Source organism: Melospiza melodia, chromosome 3 (genome assembly GCF_035770615.1).
Source record: "Melospiza melodia melodia isolate bMelMel2 chromosome 3, bMelMel2.pri, whole genome shotgun sequence".
NCBI lineage: Eukaryota > Metazoa > Chordata > Aves > Passeriformes > Passerellidae > Melospiza > Melospiza melodia.
This window is the reverse complement of record NC_086196.1, coordinates 48,544,413-48,571,261: the sequence shown is the minus strand read 5'-3', so window position 1 is coordinate 48,571,261 and position 26,849 is coordinate 48,544,413. Positions and strand designations below refer to the sequence as shown.

Sequence of the window (26,849 nt, the reverse complement as noted above, 5' to 3'; positions counted from 1 at the left end):
CTCTGAGATGATGCTCAAGTTTTTCAAAGAGACAAAGTTAAATAGGTGAAAAGCTTAAAGCAAGACAATGTTAGACCTGCAGCATCGTTGAATATGGGTTGTACTTGTTCCCAAGTACTTTAATTTACTGCTTATTTGACATTGTGGAGTTTTTTTCAGTTTTCAGAGGAAGACAGCAGAACCAGAAAATATTCCTAGCTGGAACTTGTTTTCACTCCTGCCTTGGATACTGCCTCAATATTTGCAGCACTGGATAGAGAATTTGAGCATGAATGACACATATGCATGTGGACCCATGCAAAACTGTTTATTTGCGTTTTTAAAATGGGTGGAGCTGTTTCTCCAGATACAACCTGTGTGTGGATAGAGATGCCATGCTCTGCCATATACCATATATTTGTCTTAGCATAAAGGCACATTTGACAGTTACTTGTCTACATATGATTGTGGTGTTATTTATGAGGTTATTGGTACTTGCTGTACTATACAGTCATCTTTTTTTGTTGCTCCATCTTTCTGTTGGTTGACAGGTTTTTTCCTGTCTTCCTCATTTTCTTCCATCCTTTAAGATTTCTCATCCACTGTCACTGAAAGATTTCAATTTTTTTTTTCTCTCTCCCTGAAAAGAATTTTGTAGTTGCCTGGGATATTACAAGTAACAGCATGTAGCTAGAGACTACACATCAGAATTAAACTTCAGAAGGTTTATGGTGTTCATGGATTGCAGGATTTATGTTTAACAGTTAGGTTTTCAGTACAGCCTTATGATTAAGTTGCAGAGGGGTGGAGAATCCAGGACTTAGAAGAGGATAATCATATTTCTTACTTTAGAGAAGATGCAAAGCATAATTAATTTGTCCTTGCACAGTGCTTTGTGATCCTGGGATAGGAGAAGCTTTGTGTGTACTGCTACTACTCATAATCAGAGACAGAAGCCCTTTAGATTAATAGAGCTGTCCAGAAATTAGAATTATGCATGAACATATTAAGAGCAAAACATCATAGCAAATGCATGTAAATACACAAAGATGAAGTTTTGGGGAATTGATAACAAAATCAAAAGCAGCCAAGACTTTTCGAAGACATAATAATGGTTCCCTGAAAGAGCTGTGGTTAGTATAGCTTTACCATGGTCCAGTCACAATTTTTCAAAAGTAGCAGCTTAGTTTTTACAGTCCCATAACCTGAGCCTATCTTTTTTTTCTTGATATTGCATTAACATTGTGGTCAAGTGAAACAGCATTTCCTAATGTCTGAGCTCTGCAAAGGACAGACTGTCCTTGTGCATTATTATTTCAGTGTGTTGTACTTTTGATACTGAGTTGTTTCAGTGTCATCCTGTTTCACTTCCCTTGAAGTGAGATTCTGGTATAATTTGATAACATAGTGCTAGAAATGAACCAATTTCTGTCTTTTGGTGCCTTTGCCCTTCATCCATACCTGTCCAGGAGGCCTCAGTGGGATGGTATGGGCCCTAGGGTTTGTTCATAGACTTGATCATTGGTTTACTATTTCAGCAGGCTATGACTTGCCTGTGCTTGCTTTCTTCTCCACACAAAGTAAGCTATAGAAGAGAGGATAAAATTGGTTGTCTCATTGAGCTTGGACTTCTTCCAACAGTAGATAGTGTTGCTGATTTAAGATTATCAGCCGAAAGCCCAGTATATTGGTAGTACAAACTTATTTTCAATCATAGCACAAAAAGCTGTACTGCCAAGGAAGCCTAGTCCCTTAAAGGCTTGTGCACATGTCAGTAGTTGCTACTGTCTCTGTGAATGTCCTGCCTTCGTCTGCACCCCTTGTTGTCACCACGTGCCACCCTCCCTCTCGTCGCTGTGGAGATGGGAAAGAGGGAAGCGGAAGGTCTCTTTCAGAGGCTGAGCCATTCACCGTCAGTTTCTTTCTGAATTCATTGCAGGAACCCTGCAATGAAATGTGGAAAACTCTTTCTTAACCAAATGAAGCATTTTATACTAATTATTGGATACTTTTCAGGTGGCCTTCTTCCTTTTAATGCATGACAGTACAACCTCAGTACTGCCCTCTTTGCTTTTCAACTTGTTCAAAGCATTCCCTGTGGAGTCTTGTATAGCTTTATGTTTGTGTGTTCTGCACTGTAATTATAATGATAATTCAGCTAACATGAAAGCTTTCTGGAGGTAAGTGTAGCAGAAACACTTTCTCTGCTGTAAGCTAATTTTGCTCCTTACCTAGATTCCCACCCCACCTTGCATAGCGCACGTTGTTGAGCTCACTAATGCCACACAAGCTGTGGTCACTTGGCATTTGCTTCAGACTACTCCTGTTGCCTTCACCTGGGCTGTGTCTCTGGCATAAAATTCTACCCTCCATCAATCAGGAGCTCACATCTAGTGCTGCTCCCTCCATGGTACACAATATTTTTTGTCTCCTTCCTTCCTTCCTTTTTTTCCCCATGAGAGCAGTATCCAAGCAGTATCCCCCATCCCCTCCCTTTTTTAAACTGCTAAATAATGCTACTTGAGGACTTGAGTTTGCCTGCATTTTTCTTTTGCTAGCAAGTGTGAGAAATGTATTAATATTTAATCCAAACAATTTGGAAGAAGTTGAAGCTACAATTAGATAGCCATGGCCATCTGTTGTGAACAGCAGAACAAGAATGTACTTAATAACTTGGAAAGAGAAAAGGGACTGCCAATCACCTATAGAATATTCCTTAATAAAGCTTGCACAGTCTCTGCAGAGGGAGATCCAGGTGGTGAAGGAGACACTCCAGACCGTGCTGGTGCAACTTCAGTCAGCCAAGGAGGCAGGAGAAGAAAAGGCTGGAGACTTCCTCTGTGACAGCTGGTGTCCAGGAAAACAAGACTTGAAGGAATAATGAGCAGAAAGAGCTGGTAGGATGACATTAATTCACAAAGGGCTGCTTTTAGTAACTGAATACTGTTTTACTAAGCCTCAGGGATCTCTTCTCTCCCCTGCATAACTAATAACTAAATCAATTATGGAGAAACAGAGCCTGGAGGTCTATCATCAGAAGTATGCTACGCAGCCTCATATGTTTTGGCACAGATTGGGAAACAGCTTTCAGAGCAGAGCAGCTCCTGTAAATGTGTAGATTACAAATTGATACATTTCAAGTGAGTCTGCAAAGTTGCCTTTAATGTCAGTGAAGTGTTCTCCTTGAAGGCTCATAAACACTGTCTTCCTCTACTCATGGATTTTTTCCCTGATTTAAAATGCAACATTAAAGCTGGAACATCTAGTATTTCTTGGAAAATAGCTCTAAGAATAATAAGAACTTTTTTTTCCCCTCTTTGGCTTTAACAGCTTTCTTACACTGAACGTATTTTCACATTCCTGCCAATAATTAAATCAATAGGGTGAAATCCAAGCTAACCGTGTTCTTTCAACTGAAATTTGGATCTCATTTGCTCTGTGGTATTAAGTACAGTGGAGGTAGCTAACAGCAGCCCCTATAGGAGTAGTTGAACTCAATTTATTTAGGTATTAATATAAACTTTCTTTAGTATTACAGTGGTTGTAAAGCAAAAAAAAAATCCTATGTTGATGATTTGTGTTGCTTATATTTAAATATTATATGAACAAGAAGTCATTTAAATCTTGTTGTAAAGATTACTACCATTAATTTGATCTTCCTTGTAAGCTTCAGCAGGAATGCAGATTTTTTTGCAAGACATGTATGTCAATATATACACATGCATAGTTAAACATGTATTTTTATAGGAAATAAAAGCAGTACTCAGCTGAAGCCAACTGGATAATTGTTCAAAAGAGTTAATGTCTTCAAAAATTCATGTGTACTTCTACTTTGATACCAGTATATCTCTGATACCATAAAAATTCTGTTGCAGAGGGAGAATTTTTAAAAAAAAATCCTTATTTTTAAAAACACAATAGAAAATGTCTTGCAACTGATACTGTACTTTTTTGATACTGCTTTTCTGTCATTTTTAGAATTACTCTTCTACTTCGGTCACATTTTATAGCCACATTGTGTTTTTGCAGATTTTGAAGGTCATTGGACTACTTTCCCACTAAGATCCTGTTCATTTTTGGTGTGTTTTAATGCTAGTTGAAACTTCTACCTCAGTGTTAAGTACAGAAGGAGAGAGGGAAAAAAAGTGCCAGGCAGCTGAGACATACAACAGGATTATAATTGCCTCCAGGAGCATATGGTTGTCAAAGCAGTGCAGAGAGCTCAGGTGGTTTCTATAGTCATCAGATCCTCAGGGCTGCATTACAGCCCTGTAATTCAGAACATGGTTGACTTTTCTTACTGAGTAATATATGGGCCAGCATCCCTTTATGTTGTGGTCAAGCCTCTTGGAGCTCCAGCTTGCACGGATTCCGCTACTCAGTTCCCTAATGGAGATCTCCTGCTGTTCTGCTTGACAAGTTTATCTCTCCACATCCCTGTTCAATACCTACCTCCCACCACAGCTCTGGCACTTTCTGAGGCTCCCCTGAACAGATGAACAAGGTGTTTGCCTCCAGCTCAGGGCAGGAGACAAGTGCAGGTGGCACCCTGACATTCAGCCCATGCACAGGAACAGCTCCAGAGCAAAACCTGCCTGCCAGAAAGCACTAATGGAAACCCACATGAGTTCAGGTAAAGAGGAAAGAGAGCACTCTGACAAGATACTCTTGAAACTGTTAAGATAGCTCTTAGAACTGTTTCTTTAACACCCATAGAAGCTGCCTGGGGTTCAGTATCTCAGAGGGCCCAGGTACTGCATTTCCAGCAAGGAGCATTTATATGGGACTGTGACAACAGTCCCAGAGATGATGGCCAGTACACTAAACTAAGGTTTCATGACACCCCACTCTCCCACCCTGCAGAGCTTTGTCCTTTGAATACTTAGTGCCTGCAATGTAAATAGGTGTTAGGCCCTAGAAGTGCCTTAGAGCCAGGATCAGCTGCAGCTGAAGCATCAGGTCTGTCTCCTTGCAGTAGCAAAGGCTCAACAGCAGGGATAGGACCCGACCACCACAGGGGCAGGAGAACAGAACCCTCATTGCCACTAGCAAGGTTTCTTGAAGACATTCCCATTCAATTAAAAAAATTGTGTGGCTTTTGTGTTTCAAAGCTTCAGAGCACTGCTGCATCTTAATAAAAACTCAATTTAGGCAACCACTCTAATAAGACACTGAATTTCTAAGGAGAAGGGAAACGAAATCGGTCATCGTTGATGTTATGTTTGTATCTGTTAACATCTATTTTATATGTAACATGGACTACTACTACTACTCCTTTAATTTATTGTTCCATTAACTTCATTGTTTGTTGTGGGAAGTTAGAGCCAGTAACCATCCCTTTTCTGACACATGTGATAATAAGCATACTTTAAAAAAAAGGTATACTATGCAATGTATTGGCTGCCTTTTATCTGTGAATAGAAAACTTTCAAATAAAGAGAAGTATGTTTTTAACTAACCCAATGTCTGTTTGCATTCTGTGCACTGTACTGCATTTTAGAAGTTTCATCACAGGGAGTGGAGGAAAGAAAAGGAGAAAGAAACCATGTGTGTGACTATTATTGTGCTGCTGACAGCAGTAATTCGTCTGCTTGGGCTAACCTGTTATGACTTTTGAAAACAGTCTACAGACATATTCAAGACTAAAGCCTGACAGCAACATGTAATTCTTTTTAGTATGAGAGGGAGAAGTGAGTATTACACAGTGAGCTGTACAGACAGGTAATAGCTGCACTTAGGTCCCAGCTTGACTCAGTCTTGCTGTGCAGCTGAGTCCTGCCTGCCCTGCCTCAGTTCCTCACCCATGGATAAGGGCTGAAGGAAGAGCAGCATGGCTGGGCCTTGGCTGCAGCAATATCTGAGCCAAAGTTATGCTCTTACACACATTCATTTTCACAATGAGAGGTAGTGTGTATGGTGTCCCAAGGACCACTCTCATATATTGAAATTCTCTCTTTTGGGCAGACTGGTCTCCCACCACCTGCAAACAATGAAAATCTCCAGAAAGAAGTTCCTTTCCTGCCCAGATCATGTGCTGTCCCTAGACCCAAGAGGTTTAAAGCCCAGACCAAATAGGTTTAAAGACTACATAGGCAAATAAGGCTTTGTGTGTTTTCTTCTGCCACAGCAGCAGAATAATAAAATAATTTAGATTAAGACCAAGTCTGAGCCCAACCATTCACCCAACACTGCCAAGCAAGTGCACCACTAAAACACATCCATAAATGCCACATCAATACATTTTTTAAATACTTCCAGCCCTGGTGACACCACCACCTCCCTGAGCAGCCTGATCCTATGCTTGACAGCCCTTTCAGTGAAGAATTTTTTCTTGATATCTAACACTAACCTCCCCTGGCACTTAGAGTGCATCTTGAGGGCATTCCCTCTTGATCCTGTTACTTGTTACCTGGGAGAAGAGGCCAACCCTCACCTGGCTACAGCCTCCAGGCAGTTGTAGACAGTGATATGGTCCCCCCCTGAGCCTCCAGGCTGAACACCCCCATCTCCCTCAGCTGCTCCTCATCAAATTTGTGTTCCAGACCCTTCCAGACCAGCTCCCTTGCTCTTCCAGAGCACACACAGTGGACTGCTCCAGGAGAGCTGCAAGATGAGGAAAAGTAGCTCACCTTTAGCAGTCCCTTTCATGTGCTTTGTGAGAGGAGTGGTTGATTTTGTTGAATATAACCCCCTCAGTGTACAAACATGCTCTCAAGGGACTAAAGACTGAAGCAAGGAGAAGAGAGCACTCCAAAGGGTGTTCAGCTCCAGCCTAATATTGCTTTTCACAATCAATTAGCTAATCCATTATTTCTAAAGCATGACAGCTCAGGCTTTTGCTATCATTACTTGTTAAATCAAGATAAGTGCCTGTTTTCTAGAGCATTGGAGAAGGCAGCTCAATAATGGGTCCCAGATAGGCAGTAGTGCTGGAGAGAGCTCCAGGGTGAGATTAGAATAATCCTCATGTATCCTCTTAGTTTACTATCCTATTAAAAATGAGGCTGGGACCAAGAATTTTTTTTTTTAGTCTCAGAGATTACCATGCTACAAAGCAGCTCTAAAATATTGAATATTTTTCTGCACTGCTAAAGATGATAATACAAGTTTCTGGAGAAGCATTAAAAAATAATAAGAAGAAAGGGCTTGTGAATAAAGGAGATTCTGCCTGAACCTGAAAAGCTGCCAAGCCAGCAGCCACTGTAAAGCATTTATCTCAAATTTCTAATGAAGACTTGGATATGAGGCCTGGGAAAAGAACATCTGGGGCTGAGTGAGTAAGGAAATGTTTGAATTCTGCACATGCATGGTATTCAGCCACACTTTCCCTGTTTCCTTATCTGGAAGAGCACTGTCTTTGGGAAGGGGTTATTGGGGCATTGTCAAAGACGCATAATGTCAATACAAGACTAGACTATTTGTTCTTGTAATCACCTGCAAAGTTGAATAAATTGTTTAAAATAAAACCAGCCATCCAGGAACATTAAGTGGCAAGAGTGAGAGAATATTAAACTAGTCAGGCACAGGTAGGAGACACATGATAGATCTCACTGGAGAAATGGAAAACTAAGAGACTTTTTCACAGTGGCCATCCAATTTACAAGAAGAAAATGACCTTGAATTTATTACTTCTCTGACACTGAAACTTTGACACTCCAAAGGAAAGACCTCTCTGTTTTCTTGTCAAAGTAGGTTTAAGATTTTGTCTACCTCAATCCCAAAACCTAGAGTTTTGTGCCCACTCTCATGTTTCCCTGCAGTAGCAGCTCCAGGGCAATGCTCAGGAGCAGCAGCAGGGAGCCATGCACAGCTCTACAGGCAGAACTTCAGGGCTGCATCGCAGTTTACTCCTTTAATTTCAATCACATGAGCTCCTGGAGCAGCAGCTGACTGGTTGACCCAGCTATTTTCCTCACTTAGATGGGCAGCTCTGAAGAGCAAGAACGTGGCCCTGCATCTGTACGCAGTACAGACAAGCACTGACAACTCTGCTGTGCCACCACAAAGTAAAAACAAGTGAGGTATCAGCAAAAGAGGCACAAGAACCTCTTTGGAGATTAGGACAAACTAATGTAAGCTGTAAGACCAGCGACATTCAGCACAGACAGCTTGCCAACCAAAGCCCAAAATGTGACCCACTCATGTTCTTTAGTATTTACATGGGGAAAGATTTGCCTACCGGTTGTTTCATCTAGCAGAAATCACAAAACAAAAAAGGGGAAAAAAAGATATTTTTAGCAGGGAGAGTAATTATCCACTGATTTTTTTTCCCCCCAGAAACTGTGAATAAAGCCCTTCTGCATCCCAGATGTAATGCACTTGACACAGAAAACACCACAATTCAGTTTTATACAGCCTGTATGGCACCTGTAGAACTGAAGAATAGTCACAGGGCTTTACCTTAAATATATGCATTTTCCTTACTAGCTTAAAAAAAATAATTAAGGCACAGAAAAATAAATGCTTTCATAAAATGATGCTTAGCTCAGAGCAGAATTGGAGGACAGAACAACTGGATGTCAGCAAGTTGGAAAGGCCTATTTACCCATTTTCTGATCTTGACCTTAGCTCAAAAGGGCAAGTGAAACCAAATGCTAGGGAAGGCTTTCCTGTAAATCTTCCCCAGGAAGCAAAGACTGAAGCTATTACAAAATGCTTCACAGCCAGGCTAGGGAGAAGCTGAGGGTTATGAGGCAAATTTCTTCCCTCCCACGTGCAGGCAGGTTAAATGGGCTCAGGAGCCAGGGACACATGCCATGGTGCAGCACCAGGGAGGACAGGCCCCAGACATGGTGGCCCAGGAGCAGAGGCAGAGCCACAGCACCTGGACAGCTCTCCAGCCTGAGGGGCAGCACAGCCACCGGCAGCATTGCTCAGCATCCTCTGCAACAGAGGAAACCCAAAGAAACTCAACCAACACCAAGCATCAGGCACTGCTTGTCTTGGCTGTTCGTGCTGATCAATGTGGTGCTGCTTGGACTTGTTAAATCAGGAAGAAAAGGTGAAAAGAGCACCCTGCCTCTCACAGCCATACGTGATTTGTCACTGCTAATTTTCTATAATGAACTGTAGCAAGTGAAACCAATCTCTGTCCATTAATCCTGATGGGAAATGTTTCTTCTCAGTCCTCTCATCAAGTACTCCAAATTCCTTGAATAACTATAAGCTATAGCTATACCAAACACCCAACTGCCCTTGGAAACTCCTCTTGTGAACTGAAGGCAGCAGCACAGAGCAGCTCTTCCAGCACAGTAACATTCCCTGGTTATAACATGGGAACAATAAGGCATCACCAGCTTTATTTCCTTCCATGTGTGGGTTTTTTTATTATCCTGAATTAGAAATGTAATATTGATTTGGTTTACTACAGTGGGCAAAAAAGGGGAAATAAAGCCAAACAAAAACCCAATGAGCAATGTTTTGTTCTGAAGGAGAAGTAAATCACCTGGTTAATGTCTCCTGTTCTGCAGTTTTAGTTCTCTTTAGGAAGTTCTTTCCACAAGATATATTGAGGTCAGCAGAGCAATCATTCAGGGACTTTTTTATTCACTTCCCCCATAAATTGGTAACAGAGCCTGCTTATCTTTTGCAAGACATATTAGTAAGCTTCAAGGTTTACCTCAAATCGTTAATGGTCACTGGGTTATGGGAGATGTAATTTAGCTCTAGGGGTTGAATCAGTAGAAGAAAATATTCCTAATTCCTGTGCACAGGCAGTCTAAATTGACCAAACTAACCAAAGTGTCTGATGTCTTATGGTCAGAAGCTCCCAGAGTGCTTAACTTTTCTCCAGTCAGTCCACCCCGAGGTAAAGGCTCAGGCAAACACATGTGCTCCACATTCAGCCCTCTAACACCTTTAACATATGGTTTATGCATGCCCTTGGTGGTGCACTGATTGGAAAGAACGGAGCAAACTTCATGCTGGAATTCAAGGCTTTTCCCCCACTGCTGGTAGTCATCTTTTCATTTCAGCTTTCCTCTTTGATCTCCCAGCACAGCATCCTGCCTCTGCCAGGGGCTGGCACATCAGCTCTGGGACAGGGGTGGTGGTGGCAGTGCTCACCCCTGCACTCAGCACATGTGCACGGGCACAGCCCCCTCCCTGCACGCATCCTCCCTCCCAGAGGATAAACAGAGCCCAGATGCTTTTCCCTCACTCCTTTGGGTCAAAGCCTGCCAAAAGCCTGCAGAGGAGGCTCAGAGGAGGCAGGCATGCTCGTCAGGGAGTGAGGATCCCCAGGGCTTGGGTCAAAGAGAGCTGTTTCCATCCAAGCCTTGCACACATCTGCTTCTTGAGAGGCTGAGACCAGCCAGGCAGAGAGCAGAGCCATTTGTCTCTAACCCCCACACCTAAAGTGTCTACTAAATCAAAAGAGCACTGGCAGAACACCACCAGACAGGCAAGTAAGTTTAGTTGCACTGGTAGAAGTAGGAGGCAAAAGGCACATTTTGGGCAGGCAGGGGCCTGCCCCAGCAGCTCCCCCAGAGGAGTTAATCTCATCACAGGATCACAGGAAGAGCTACAGGACCCTGTCAGCTCCCCACATGCCTGAACCAGAGCGCCCAGGATCTCACAGGGGATTATCAGCTCCAGCAGTACATTCACACACCTTCCTTCCCATCTTTGCAGGGAAGGGAGCAAACTCATCTGCCTGGAGACACAACAAAAGCAAATTCAAAAGTCAAGGATAGCCTGGATCTCCATCTGACCCTACCAAAGCTGGGCTGTGTGAGCTCGGGCTTTCAGCACTGCACCAGCCTCAGCTGGAGTTAACACATCAGTCCTGGGTGATTACTGTGCAGTAATGATCAGTTAGTGATCATTAAAGGCTTTAGAGAAAGAGGAGGGATGAACCTCTCATGCCTTATAGGTGACTCCAAACTATCCCCAAATTAGCAATTAGAAGTGCTGCCCAGTGCTCAAAGTAGATGAGAGGGCAGAGGTCCTGGTCCCTTAGGGCTTTTAAGCACATCAGTGATTTTGAGAATGTCTGAGTCTCCAGTAAATTTTACCAATGCCCTTAAAATAAAAACATTGCATGCTGTCAAGGCTGTGCCAGGTGAACTTTCCGGTGATTATTGCTTCACTAATGCTAGGATGAAACCCACGTGCTTCTCTAATTTTTGTGAACCTACCACTCACCAGTCAAGAGTGAGGTCTCTTGAGCAGTCTGTGGGGGCCCTCTAGGCAGGGATGCACTGTGCATCAGGCACAGGGTGTTCAGACCCTTTCTTTCATGTTTATCTCTGACTTTGGATGCCAGGCTGGTTTTGAAAACACCTACAGTGCTTCAGTGGGGCTGGGGGTAATTAAAAAGGCATCATTAAAGGCCCTGCAGTTAGGCAGGGCTTTGCACAACCCTGGATTGATGTAGAGGAAATAAATGTTGTGAGACATCCTCCAGGAGGCATTTGGCATAGGAAATAGCAGAATCTGTGTGACTACACAGATTGCAAAAGCCAGCACCCACCAGAAGACAAGCCTTCCCTTGGGACTTGGTGACAGGATTTCAACCACATGCCCTGCACCACTGAGTGCTGCTTAATTCTCCCCCAGATTGAATAAGTTGCCCCAGCAACTCCCAGCCAGTGGCCAAGAAGTTATATCAGAGTCACCAAGAGGTGAAACAACTTCTCCTGTGCAATTTGGGGGTAAAAGCAGGACTTGACAACTTTTACTATGCCCCACACGGAAGGACAGTGTTGCACAGCATCGGGGAGGGAATTAATTTCAACAGGAGCCCCTAACATGGATGCATCCAGCAAGCATCCCCTTCCCCCAGCCTCAACTCCTCCCCCAAGGGACTGATACTGATTTTCAGCTGCTCTTTCTACCTTCTGATGCCCTCTGAACACCTTGCCTCCTTCTTCAGGTTTCCCCTTGCACATATAAGACCTTCTCTAGCAAAGAATAAAGTATAAAAACTTACATGAACAGTTGTCAAAAGGAGAGCTTCTCCTGCACTTAAAAATAAGCATTCCCTCTGTCTCTAGGCTAAACATTGGGTCTTGAATCAAACCCCACCTGCCCTTCCAGGCATCATTTGCTTTGAATGAACTTTGAAACATAAGCAATAGCTGAATCTGAGGAAGTGGGGGCAGGGAGATGACTAGAATATCTCCAGAGGTCCCTTTCAACCACAACCATTCTGTGATAAGGGGGAGGGGGGGGAAATCCCAGAAAGCAAACTGCACTTCTTTGTTGAGTTTCAGATCTGCCAAGTGTTCCCTGCCACTTCTAATCACAAGTCAAAGTAATCCTTTAAGAGGTTTTGCTTGAGGGAGCATTAAAATGCGCAGGATCATGTGGAGTTCTCCAAGGAGAGTCACAAAGTGATACCAGGAGAAAAATGCAGGCAAGAGGCACACCACTGACACGGCTCCAGCTATTAAAATGCTGGAGAAACCTGAGATTCGACAGACACTGACACAGGTTTCTTGTAACAGCAACCAGTAAGTGCATTTCACTTCTGAATTGCATCTTTATGAGTGGCACTGACCCAAATATAAGGTTTAAGCCTAAGTAACAATTTACAATTTACTTTTGGAGTAACAGCTGAGCTGCTTAAGGGAAGCTTGACTTAAGGCAATGAGAAGTTAGAGTTCCAGTGTCTGCAACCACATCCCTACAGCAGCTGGGTTCTGCTTAGGATACTCATGTGCCTTTACCCTTTGAAACTGGTATATGATGGTCCTCTCTAAGTTCATCTCTTTGCTGCTCATGAGATAACAGGAATGATGGCATTTGACACAGAAACTCTGCGCCAGAAGGTCAGCATTGCAGCACTAAAGTAAAAGCCTGGATCCTTCTGCTCAGGGACTTCAGCATTTCAAGATAGCAGCAATGACATAATTGGATTGACTAAAATAATTCTACCTCAGTTTTTTGGGTTTTTTTAAATTTAATATTTAATCTAAAACAATGTTGTGAACATTTCCCCCCCCCCCCCCCGATGAAACCTCACAGGTACATTGACCAAGGTAAAAACCTGTGTCAAAGCATGGAGAGAATCCAAAAAACAATGGCTCCCCACCATTTGCCTGCTGTGCCCAGGGAGATCCTGCTCAAAGAGTTTCCTCCACCTACTACTGTTCATTTCTACTCTGCGCCCCACATTGGAGGCCCCTTTTTCACTGCCTTCTTATCCTCTCTACTAGTTGATAAAATGAGTAGTATACACTTGCCAAGAGGCAGCCCACTGCAAGGCAGCAGAGAAGCCCTCCATGCCACCCACTCAGGGGCAGGAGTGAGGAGTTTGCCATTCCCACCACTGTCTCATCAACTTGGCAGTGAGAGGGGGAGGGAGGGATGGTCTCACCAATGACACACCAAAACCAAGAGGAGTGAATGTAGTGATTAGTAAACCTCAGTTCACTGGCAGATATACCACACTTCATGCAGCAGTCAGGGAAGAGATTGTCTAGATAAGGGCAAGATAATCAGGACTGATTGACAGACTGCAATTCCCTCTTGGAAGGGCACAATATCCAATCCACAGGGCCATTTCCTCCTTCCCTACCTTGCAGCCCTTTGATACTACTAATTCCTATCTGCATATAAAAGACCCTGTTTTCATCATGACATGGGCTAATTAACTGATTCCAACACAGTAATTAGCAGTAAAAGTAGGTCTACATTTTCTTACTTCACATAAATGCTGTAGTTCTCATTCCATGCCAGGGAAGCTTCTGAGTGTGGCTGGGCAGCCTCGCTGTGCTCCATGATGCCAAAGTCTGGCTGTGCACAAAGTGACAGGGTGCTCTGCATCAGCAGATGCAAAGGGACACTGTAGAACTAGGGAAAAGTCCCCACCTGCCCCAGAACTCACTCCACCAGTGAATCTCTAATATCTTGTTGAGCCAAGTCCTCCTTCAACCCATCAGACATGTTTTGTATGAGAGATCTGACAAATCCGTATCTGTGTCAGATGATGCTTAGCCAGTTTTAAAGTAGCTCTGTGATTCTAGGAGCCTGTTTTGACCACAGCCATGACACAGGAGGTGGTGCCAAACAGTCTGCAGAGGAGGAATAACAGCTCTATTGAGCCCCACTGAACAGGGAACAGGATGCACATCCCCAGGAGTGCTGGCAAAGCAGCATTTCACATGCCATTTTGAACCACACATATCAGCTTACTCTGCAAATGTGACTGAGTTTTAAATCTCAAATGCTTTACACAACACGATATTTCTCCTCACCTTCCCCTCCATTCCCCACCCTCAGGGCCATGTTTCGTGCCTCTCTATTTCCAGCTTGGAGATTCCTAATGAAGTTTTTGTAACTCTCTTGGCTCGCTCATGAGCAGCAGGTGAGTAATATTGAGGAACAAATAGTATCTTCAGCCCAGAGCAGATGCACTATTTGACTGAGACTAAGAGAATACTCCATTTATTTTATTTCTAAACATTGTCAGGATAAAGAACACTGACTTTCTCAGAGCAAGCCAAAGACAGCTATCCCTCTCTAACACCCATCAGTCCCCACACTCTGCACTAGGTCCAGCTGTGGTTAAGTTGAGAAGAGCAGAGCTGTCTGTCTGCACCCCTCTGCTGGGTGTCTGACCGGTGAACAAGACTAGGTACATCTCTCTCTTCCCTCCTCCTACACCTCTTACTATAGGTACTGAAGTCCAGTGCCACCAAAATTAATGGAACTTACAGCCACTAGTGTCTGGGGCAAAGGCTGGCCATGCTTTGGATCAGCTCCTGGATTTTGGTCTAAAATTAGAGTCTGGGGTACTGAAATCATCCATGTCTCACAGAGGAATGCATGAAGTCTGCTGAGAGTCTGGCCTGTTGTTATAGGCCACGATGAAGATGCCACCATCTCATAGCAGATGGCAGCATCACATGCTGCAGCATTTTCATAGTGCTTTATATGCCAGCAAGCAGTCACATCAGGTTAGCAGTTCAAAAGCACACTGAAGTTCAGAAATTCATTTACTGCTGTTCTAAATCTTCCCAAATGGCACTTGTGAGCCTTGCTGCCCCTCCATAACTATATTGCTATTTCCCTGCCCCCAGTAAATGGAAGATGCATTTTATGTGGTTTTACCCTCAATGTGAATTCCAAGAAACACAGGATTGTTCAGAAAGACTCCTCAGGGTTACTCCCTGGCACAATTAATCTGCCTTGCCTGGTTTTGTACATCTTTAAAGAAAACACTTTGACTAGATCCAGGGTCCAACAAATAATGGTTGCAGAACCCACAGAAGCATGACCTTCACTAGTGGGCTGCTAACAGCATTAGTAATGCAAACTCAGTAACACAAAACAGAGTCCAGTCAAACACTGAGCTGGTGTTATCACCTGAAGTTGTCCCATTGCTGCTCTCTATTAAGCCTGAAGTGTTCAGTAGCAGATGTGTTAGATGGTCACTTCAGAAACCCCTTCAGCATCCTCAGTTTCAGGAGGCATGAAGGGTGCTCAATATCTTAGTGAAAAGGTCAGTTACTTTAACCCATACCATGATCCTTTGATCTTGATGATTTTCAAATTTATCTTTCAGTCCATTTAACAATGTGTAAGGTGTTACAACTTAAAAACAACCTCTTACTGCAGGTGGATATGTGAGTAGTCACATTCCTCAACAGCTTCTGTAGAGAATATTACTCTTCTATGAGCCTATTAAAGTGCTCCCTCTGTCCCAGCAGAGACATTAGCAAGTTTAAAAAATTCTCAAATTGTTACTGTCAGAGATACCTGAGCAATTACCAAAGTCAGGAGGGATAGTTGGGATACAAGCAGTGAAATGCCAGTGAGCAGCCTGAGCTGAGCCATCTCCTGTGGGGACTGAGACCCTGAAATCACAGTGTTAAGCCTGAGAATCAGGAATGTTAGAAGTCAAACAGATGAAGCTGGACTGAGTTTAATCCCAAAGGTGAACAATGTAAAGTATGATCAGTGATTTTTGTCAAGATTTCTTGCATTTGCATGACTAACAACACAGTAAGAAAATAAGAACACATAATTTCCTGGTCTATATTTAAATAAATCCCTGATTATGCTGTGCCTTAAAGCCAGTTCAAAGAGTGGTAAAGTTTTCTTGCCTCCTAAATGTACAATGGAAGCTCCACTCCCTAAAAGACAAATTATCACTGTCAACCAGAGCACAGACTGTGGAAGGGCAGCAGCACCTCACCAGAAAGGTCCTCCTGGGGTTAAGAAAAAAAGCCACAAGATATGTATTAGCACATCATAAAGCACTATCTGATAATTCTGTATTTCTCTAGCCCAGGATGGCCAGGTCCCATGGGCTACAAATTCATGGATTAGTGTAATCCATACAAATGTAATTACAGATCTCTATGGCTCTTAGCAAGCTCTGCACACTGGCTGTGTGCAGAACTATGAGTACTTCTCTAATCTCATTTTCTGATTTTCTTTCCTCCCCAAAAGCACAGCACCAAGCCTTCCTTTTTCCAGACTAAAGTTTGATGCTTTGATCTCTCAGGATCGAAGACTCTATTGCCTACCACAGAAGCTCATTTTTCTTATCTCTTCCTCCATATCCCTTTTAGTCTGTGTGGGCACAAGAAAACATTCAGGACAGACATCAGGCAATGAGATCTGTGACATGAGTCAGATTTTAACTGCAGAGAACAGGCTTAGCACAGACACTGGTCTCGGGCTGAATGCCAAGTGTGGACACACCTGGCAAGACCTGGACATTGGGGCTGCTGCTGTAACACAGGTGCTGGGAGCTGGCCATGCCAGCTGCGCAGGGCAGAAGGACCAACTCTTTGCCTTGCCCTCCTGTCTCAAATGCCTCATGCAGGGGCTGGCCCAAAGCACTGCAGGCATGGGAGCACACACACAGCACACACAGAGGAATGAGCATCACCCTCCTCTTCTGCAGTCAGGGCAGAAAGGGATTTCCCTGGAAGGCATCATCATCTGAGACACATTCCAGTGGCCAGCCCAAGACCAGGACAAGCCTGTTCTACACTGCTTCTGACCCCCCCATGCAACTAGTTCAGATAGCTAATTTAGGCAGGGTTTTAGGTAGGGTTTTTGGGTGCCACAGCTAACCCAGAATCTTTCTTCTTGGATGTGTGACCTGCCCCTAGAACACTCCTGGGGCTCCACTAGCCCTGTATTTTCTCCACCCAATCTGTTTCCAGTTCCTCCACTTGAGGCCTGGCCCTGTGTTTGGATATTCCCAGCCATGAAGAGGAAGATCACAGTGCTCTGTGATGCTGCTGTGGGAGGAAGAGCACGGATTAAATTGGCAGCTGAGCCCAGCTCTGGTGCCTAAGTTACTCTGGAGTGCAGAGGAGGAAGGCAAGCTCCAAGGCCAGTTGAGCATCTCTCTGCCCCAGCAGCTCTGCAGGAAGCCCATGGAGGCCTGGCAGGTCTCGAGTGCCAGCTCAGCCCAGAGGCTGCTCCGGGAACAGGCAATTAAAAAGCAGCCATCAGGGCAGCCTGTCACCCGTATCACTCTCCCAGATGTCATGTGGGGGTGTGAATGCCCTGTCTGACAGCTCCAGGCCTGAGCCCTCCACAGTGGGCAGCTAGAGCAGCTCCCTCCCACACAGAGAACATGCTCCATCCCCACACTGCTGGGACACCTCTGAGGGGCAGAGGCAGAGCTCACCTTCTCTGACCTATTATGTAAATAGCCCCTGTGATGGAGACAGACAAGAGCTATGCCAGTTAATAGCAGCTGTAATGAGGGAGAGAAACAATTCTTTTTCCAGTTGAGATCGATAACAAGGCTCCCATGGGTACCTAGGGGAAGCAGGTTAGGACTGTTACAGGAAATTAAGATGCACACAGAAGAGTGCAGAAGGAACCCTGGAGAGGAGTTTCAAAATTCTTGTAGCCTGATGAGAAATGATTCACTTATTTTCCCAGGTGTATTTTAAGAGAAGAGACACAGTTGGCCATGTGAAAGAAATGCCATGCCATTCACTGGTTATGGGTAAACTGCTGAGCTTTAAAGCTCTTCCCATACACCAACAGATGTAAATGCAGGTATCATTCCCACCTTCCTCTCCAGGCAATGGAGGCCTCACTTCCAGTGCATTTCACTTGGAAAACAAGTAGGGAGCCCGTAACAGCTGGCCTTATTATCCACCAGGGTATCAGATGCAGTGTGTTCCTTTAGCACAGACTCATGGCTCAGGGGTGAGAGCTGTGCTGGCATCTGAACCAGAACAACAGCCCTATTACACAGATGCCAGCAGCCCCAAAACCTGAGCTCAGAACAGGGCTCAAGGCATGCTGGAGAAGAACAAAACTTTCTCTAAACAGATAACATTTTCTGCAGGCAGAAAGGTCTTAACTTCAACAACCATGTAATGGCTGTCCTGTGCAGGGCTAAGATTTGTATTTGTGGATCCCTTCCAATTCAGGGCATTTCATGATTCTATGATATGCTCCCAGCTGGTTAGAGCTTATCCCTTCCCATTCTCTGCTAGCATCCCCAGTCTGGAGTCAGAGCTTCACCTCTCACATGATGAATCAGATCTCAGAGCAAGCCTCAGTGGCCATTAAAGCAAAATCAGTGCCAGTCTGACTTCTCTTCTGCTCTCAGCCCATTCAGCAACAGGGACAGCATTCCCTGCTCAGGGCCAGTCCTGTCCCAGCCCATGTGCTCAGGGCCTGCTCACCCTCCCCTCACATGCAGGTGGCCTCTGCCATGCCAATTACTATCAGTTCTGATTTTTCTTCCTGAGGAGAACACGAGCATTTGGGACAGAAACCAAGCAGCCTGCCTGACTTCACTGAACAGCCAGGTCCCAAACAGCTGATGCTGCATTATCAGCAAGGACCACAGCTGAGTACTGGCTCATTAGTTATCTCTCCTCTGGCCATTTAGAGCAAAATGAACAGAAAATGCTCATGGTCTCTGAAGAGTTGCTCCTTCCCAAATTCAAGGCTTGCTTCCATTTGCTGTCTTCCAACACCTAAAAAGTGTTTGCTTTCTCTGGGTAGCTAGGTTAGGACTACCATATAGCTCAGTGTAAGACAAAAGGGTGTGGTTTCCCATGGTAATGAGGTTAACATTTGTGCCTGGTAGCCCAGTGAAGCAGGTAGCATTTACGAACCCAGACAAACCCACTGCCACTCTGGGCTGCCAAATTGTGCGTGGACAACAGAAACCCACAGATCAGAACTTACTCACATCATAGCATTTCAAGTGAATAAACAGGACTGTCTTTGTCCTCCATGGCAGCTCCTTACTGTCTGCACCCCTGGCTGCCAAATGTATTGGCATAACCAGGGCACTGGAGCAAAGACAGTTTATCTTTTATTTGTGGGATTCCATAGATAAACAGAAAAGAAAAACACCGCTCCCCTCTCAAACAACAGCAAAACCCTGTGATTAGACTTCTCTGAAGAGCAGCATCTCACTAACATTTCAGATTCTATCCCAACAGGAATACAATAGCCATGTTTCTCCTATATTATCTCCTTTTGTGGCCTTACAAGAGCTGAAGAGGCTCTAGTGGTTTTTCCAAGTAGAGTAGTGCTCAGACTTCTCACTGGTTTCTAAGGAAGTTGCAGGGGCTATGACCTGTGAGGATGAGGATCCTTCAGGTCAGGTGCTTACACGCATAATTTGAGTTTGTTCCATTAGCAACAGCTTGGATTGAGGCTCAGGAGGTCAGCCATGAAGGGTTGAACAAAATTACTGCAAAGCAGAAAAAAGCTTGGCAGGAAGAGCCAAGCCTCAGAAGGCCAAGGAATAAGCAGAGTCAAGAGTAGTGCAAGGTTGTGCTTTTGACCATCAGTGTTACACTGGAAACAGATTCATTTTTAAGAACTACCTCGTAGAAGATGCTCAGTGTATGAGTGATGGCAAAATCCTGCAAGTGCCTAAGTGCCTTCAACCTTTTAATCTGACTTTGAGTCCTTTCAGTTTGAAATGCCAGGTATTGTTGCACTTCCTTGAAGTGCCTGGAGAAGAACTTCAATTACAGACTTTTGTTGCCTCTCAAAAGTCAGCTCAAGAGTAGTCTTCTGTATTTTCTCTTTTATTGTACTTACAGTGAAAAGGAATCTTTCAGAGTTATTTTTGAAATGCTGACATAAAAGCCTATCTAAGATTAGCAAAGTACATGCTTGCTATACAGCTTTAAGGACTCCAGCAAGCTTTCCCTTATTCAGATGCTATATTCAGCTCTCTAACACTGCACACTCTGTCTTACTCTTACAGACATCAGGAGCAGATGGAGACAGGAGAACAGAAAGGATGCAGGGGATACCCAATTCTTTACCATACAGAACAGTAGTAGGTTTCAAGTGAGAGCTCTCATCTGTCCCAAATACACACCATAAATGCAGCCGGTGAGGGGGGGGAAAATGAGCATTTGTAGCATACAGGTCAGAGGCAATATGGCCCTCTTGGCCCCCCTTCATTTTGGCTCAGTCACAGAACATCTGCAACAAATTAATTTCCCTTGGTGTGTTGCAGCCCCCTTGCTGCACGCAGACCGTGTGCTCAGCATCTGCTGCCTTTCCTCACAAGTTCATGGTGTACTTTCAGCCAGTTGTCACAGCACCTATCACTGCAGGCCTTCAAAGTCCTTCACAACTGTGTACAAGATGGATCTTCAATCCCAAAGCTGTCACAAGACCTCTATGTTAAATTTCATACACTGTCCAGATGAGAAATTGAACTTGGCCCTTCCTACAAGGAAAGCTAGGTACAGAACTTCAAAGGACCCACGTCCTTTCAAAAGCCATAACTTTACATCTTCCAAAGGAGATTGGATGGGTAAGTCCCTACTTTGGAAGGCTGTTATTTTGAACATTTATACTTTTCCCTACCATTCCAAACCCAAGGTAGCATTTAAGCAATTTCATTGTACTACACATTTTTACTGTCACAGAGCAGCAGCTATAAGTTATGAAGGAACAATTGTTTTGAAATTGCTCACCAGAAACCCATCAAGAGTAGTACTGTGTAAGGAATTTTTTTTTTCTTAAAAGAATTCATAGCTTAAAGCATCTATTTTAGAAAGGATCTTCAGGAGTTGACACCCTTTCTCATGCAAAGTGCAAAGCTCAGAAGAACGTGATGTAAACAGGAAGAGGATGCAAGGTCCATAAACACAGAACTGCCAGAGATTGACGTGAGCTACAGCAAGTCAACAACTTTTCATCCCTTACATTCCTACTTCTCAAAGCTTCCTGCTGCAGACAGGCCCTTCCTCCTTTGTTAGCACCTCCTGTTCAGTTTCCTTTGCCACCAGCTCAAAGGAACACCCAAGCACACCCTGCAAACATGCTTCACTTGGGAATTAACTCATCTAGCACTGTGTGCCAGAGAGGAGATTTCTCTTTCCAGGATGGGGGACACTGTTCTGTGGATCAATGTGCCATCATCATTGGGAGGTGGCTGAGGAGCCTTGAAGGTGGGAAAGGAACTAGTGAAGGGTGGGGGAAAAGGAGCAAAACCCCAAAACTGGAGTGCTCACTTGCCAAAAGGCTGTGGTGGCATGCAGCAACCCTCTGGAGACCAGGGCTATGAGGCCAAACCCATGGGCAGGAAGAGTTGCCTCCAAAACCTGATGTCACACCAAACCCACTGATGCTCTGGGGAAGTAACTAGCTCACCTTGATAACCCACCTGCTAGGATCCCTTTTTTGTGGTCCCATTCTCAGCGTGCCACCCCAGCCTGCTGAGGCAGGACATGCTCTTCCCTCTGCTTTTGTCCAAGGTTCAGTTTTCACCCATAGGAATTGTTGCAGTGGAGCACAATTTGCTCAAGGTCCTGTGCTACAGGACCCCAGCAGAGCTTATGTTTTGTCATTTACTTAAGCCTGAAATAAATGAACAATCCTGGACAGGAAATCCCAAACATTAAGGAAAGGGTCTGGTATAGCTCTCATGGGTTTTCCTCTATTATATACATAGAATCCCTCTATTATATATAGGGAATTGTACTGCCCCTTTAGCACGTGAAGCATCTCAATTCCCACAGTTAAAAACCTCTCTGCTCTCTAAATGCTTCCTCCACACACTTGCTTTTCCTGGCTATTGCTCCAGCACAACCTAACACAACTTGGGGTTTCATTCTCACACAGTATTTCACAGTAGGAAAAGGTAAAAAACTCTGAGACGTAAGGAGGAGAGAGGCTTCATGCTCCTTTGACAGAACTAGCAGGCCAAGAGGTGATTCTGTGCAGATGTTTGTGCTCTTATGACTGCAGAGCAGCTCACAGTGAGCAAAAATAAATACACAACAACCAAGAATCAAGACTAAAAGGTACATCACCAGTAGCACTGCCATTTACAAGGTGTGTGAACCTGACAATTTGTACAAGGAGGCAGCAGACAGCATTTTGAATTTTACTGGTAGTACAGATATGAATTGGCCCAGCTTTAATGGGCATTATCTGTTATCTAAGGCTTCAGCTTGGTTCAACAAAGGCCACAACAAACAAATTGACAAATGTTGTGTTCTGTACCAAACTTTGCTATGCACTAGGAATGGCCATGTGGGGAGTAACTAGCAAAGCTAAGATCCAAGGGAGGGGAAAAGCCAAACTCACCATTTCCTTGGAGTAATGCTGTAAGCAACAGGTCTTTCTATGAAGTAGCTAAGCACTGAGGCACAGGATCTGGTTGCAGCTTCATTGAATGCCAGTGCCTGCTGGAACCAACCTATATGCACAGACTTCTCCAGGACTGTTCCCTTCCTGACTGCAGCAACCCAGCAGGAGCCAGATGACACCCTGCCCCAGCCCGTGCTGCTCCAGCTGCCCCCAGGAAGGGCAGGAGCAGCAAGCAGCACGTTGAGAAGCTACAGGAGAGGCTGGGACACCAGCAGGGACGTGCTCCAAGTGCCAAGTCAGCCCTGCTGCTCCCCGTTACTCACTGCCCAACCGTAAAGCTTTCTGCCCTGCTGGCACTCACTGCTCTCACCCAGCAGAGAGAGCAAAATCCTTCGGTTTGAGCCGAGGATGGCATTTCCCTTCCCCACTGACAAGAGCACCTAGGTGCAGGCTCCTGCAAATGGCTTTGATGATCTTGGATGGGGGAATTGGTGTTGACAGAATAAGAGCCATCAGCCAAAACAAAGTTCAGCTTGGATCAAGGCTGAGCTGCCTTTCAAGCCTGACTAACCACAAATATGAACGACAAAGCCTTCCCTTCCTGTGCACCTTCTGCCTCCCCTTGGATCATGCAAAAGGAGAGGGTGGATGTAAATGTGGGGCCATCTTTGACTAATTCTGTGCTTGAACAAAAGCCAGAAAATACTGGAAACAGATGTTTTTAGGGGAATATTTTTTTCCTGGAAGTTTCCCATCTTCCCAGAGACACTCCTTACCTGAACTACTGTCAGAACTTACAGAATATTGTCATTAGAGCTGTGCAGGAAATATACTTCCTGTCCTATTAAAAGAAATCTTCCTTCTTTACCCCTAGTGAGGAAATCATCCTTTGTTAGTCTTCTTACACAAGGAAAGGAAAGCAAAACAAAGTAACAAAACACCTCATCAATTAAGAAACCACCTGTGTTTTCCACCAAGCAACTACAGAATATGCAGAGTTGGAAGGGACCCACAAAGATCACTGAGTTCAACTCCTTGTCCGGCACAGGACCATCCCAAGTGTCACACCTTGCTTGGAGATCAAGTTCAAACTCTTGATCTCCCCAGGTTAGAGGGGCTTTAATCTTGTTTTACATCCCTAATAATCACATGGGTCTCCAGACTGCTGATGCTTCACTAATGGTATTTTCAGGAGTTTTGGATGACATGAAATTCCTTGCAGGATGGCAACCTGCCTGGAACCTGACCTCTGCAATGAAGCTGGGATAAGGAAGTTCACAGAGTACTTCTTGCAAGTAACTCAGAGCCATGGAAACTGCCAAAACAAAACCCAAAGAGCTTTCAATGGTGTTGACAGACAACTCCAGATTGTTATCCAGGACACCATTTACGAGCAAAGCACAAGAGATCACCAGACATATGCAAAATACGTTGCAACTTCCGAGGAAAAAACTTATCAGAGTCAGGTAAGAAAAGTGCCCCAGCCTGTTATTCCCACCGTATTTCAGTCAAATGTATTCATCTTGATTATAAAACTTGAGAGGGAGTTTCACACCATCCAAATTCAGGGGTTCTTCCAGCTCATGCCTGGCCTTGTAAGCTGGGATAGGTGAGCTCCACAGGCAGGATGAAACCAGTTTGGCAGCTTTGCTTAGGGAAATGCTTGTACTGATAGGCAGGAGCTTATGAACCAGCAAAGGCAGACACCCAAGTTGCACAGCTATTATAGGCAAGGTATTTCAGAAAGACTCCCAAAACTGCTGACCTAGAAGATCTCTGGAAAGTATTTGTCATACTGCTTTGAAGTTGTACAGGAAGTCTGATAAGGCAGAACTTTACTTCCCCACGTGGTCTCTCCACCCCCCTTCTCTACTCACATGAGGGGAATGTCAGGAATATCTGGTGCAAGAAATTCTGTACATGGTCCAGTATAGCACTCCAGTAATTGCCACTTTTGCCTTACTCTTTCTTTTTCCCCCTGGGAATAGCACTGAAGATAACAGTGCATATTTCAAAGCATGCAATGCTCCAGTACAAACAGGTTAACTTTGGGCAGAGAAGGAAATACCTTAGTGTAATGGATAATCAGATCCCCAGAACAGATTTAATTCCTTAATTCAAGAATGGAAAAAAGGCCCAAAATACCTATTCTCAGTGTCTTTAACCACGCTGTGAAGCATAAAGGCCTTTTACACTGTAGTTGTCCTACAGGCAGTTATAAGTGGCAACAGATTTGTCCTAAGGATCAGAAACAAGAAATTCATTCTGCCTGATCTACATTGAAGCAGATTAGTGCCAAAACACCACAGCCAGATCTCAAACTACAGACTATCCTTTCCATTACAAAAATAAAAATAAATTTGCACATGCTGACACAGAAAGGTTCTTCTATACATGGTTCTTAACTTCCACAGATGCAACTAAGAAACGCCAAAAATTAAACCAAGCATTAGTTCATTCATGTCTGTTAATGAATATATGAATCAAGTTGTCACAGATATCTATTAACTCTACCTTAAAAAAATAAAAATGCTACATTTTATGATTTTTGAGGGGGCATATCTAGCCACAGACCTTATTTTTGACTGGCAGTACTAATGTGACTTTAGAGAAGTTAAAGGCAGTTCTAAATAAAGCTAGAATAGCTCTTGATAGAATCTGCAAAATCCTAATTAGCATGTGCCCAGCAGAGAAAAAACATTTTCCAATGGCCAAGCTGAGGTTGGTTTTTTCCCTACCATCTTTAAGGAGGTTGAAAAAACAAATTGTATTTTTGTTATTTGTTCACAGGGCCCTTACTGGAGCTCATTAAAATATGAATGCCCAAAATACCATGACTGAGCGTTGACTTCTTTCACTCTGCCAGTTGCTCCTACATAGAAAGTCTCTGTAACCATTTTAAACTGTGGAGAGAAAAAGAAAAAAAAAAGTTTAACAAAGTAAGGGAAAAAAACCCGTCCTGGATCTATGGCCTCATGGTGAAAGTTTCCAGAGGTTCCAAAACCTGACAAATTAAATTACCTTCATATCACAGACACTCAACCTGCCTGAAAAACTAATGTTTTAAACAGAATACCTGGAAGATAACCAAATTCAGCTAGCCCCCAGTCAACCTTCCTGGTCACCATTTGCATTGCTGGGGTAGTTTGAAGCCAGAAATTTAGAAATTTTGCTGTGCAGCTGCTTGAGGATCAGGCCTCATCACCAAATGCTCACTTTATCACTTCTATAAGCCAGGAGAGTCAGCATCCCTCCCTGCCCACCCCAACCTGCCACACCTGGTGTACACATTTCATTTCCCTCACATCTAACCAGCAACAACAGCCTCTTGAGGGTTCTCGTTCTCTCCTTGCCCCCTCTCTGGTAAAGGGGGTTAGACTCTGGGTAGGGTAATTCTTTTGTTCAGGGCTTGTAGAGCATGGGCTGGTTAAAGGCTCAGCAGATGGTGAAGGTTCCTTATGGGAACAGAGATAGGATGGGATGCACCCAAGATCAACACAGAGCAGACATCAACAGCAGCAATACTGAATGGGGCATCATTTATCACTGTAAAAGACAAGACATGGTTACCTTGAGGGACTGTTTAAATCCCACTGTGTCCCTCCAACTAGCACCCTGCAGTTTTGGCTGTGGAGCAATTCCTCTTCCTTTCCTCCCACATGGCTAGTGTGGCATTGAGCAGGACAAGGTGCTTTACTGCCTATGTAGCTCTTTATACAATGAAATGAACAGACTCACACAGAACTAGAGAACCAAAGAAATAAGTGCTCTTAAAACTAGGAAAAAAATGGCATGAATGAAAATTGTCTAGATAAAGGCTACAGGGTGAAAATCAGGGGCAGAGCAGGAATGAGGAGTTACCCTGGCCATCAAGCACTGCTAATTCCTCTGGATGGTGCTTACCCCCTCTTGCAGAAAGGGTGAACAAAAGCACTTTTCCTTTGAATGCCAATCAGATTCTTTACCAGATACTCTTAAATCTAACTTTAAACCCTGATTGCTGCAATTCTGCCACATTAAAGCGATTCTGTGAAATAACACTGGTTTATTCACAATGCTGCTATTTAGCAGCCAGAGCATCAGAGCAATACAGTTATGTTTTGATTTCAATTCAATTGCCAACAGAGTAGAAGCCACAGCACAAAGCTGAGATATGCACAGCACAGCTGTGATAGGGGTCACGCCCCAGCAGCTCTCTGCCTCTCCTTCCCCAGTTTAAAGTCTTTTTGGAAATGCCCCTCTGCTGCGTGGCCCTGGGCCAATACACAGGGGCTCACACCATTTACACAGGCAGACCCCCTAGAATGATGGGGCATTTTCACTGAGAAACAGACTGAGACCCCTCTTCCCCCACAGAG

The 26,849-nt window shown here is 44.2% G+C and overlaps 1 long non-coding RNA gene across 1 annotated transcript in view; it reads right to left on the bottom strand.

The window, feature by feature from the left end:
- The window catches only part of LOC134415791 (uncharacterized), a 45,938-nt gene that overhangs the window by 3,994 nt on the left and 15,095 nt on the right, over window positions 1-26,849 (bottom strand). Inside the window, exon 2 of the long non-coding RNA XR_010027115.1 lies at window positions 1,441-1,564. This is a non-coding gene — a long non-coding RNA (uncharacterized LOC134415791). The remainder of the gene's footprint in view (window positions 1-1,440; window positions 1,565-26,849) is intronic.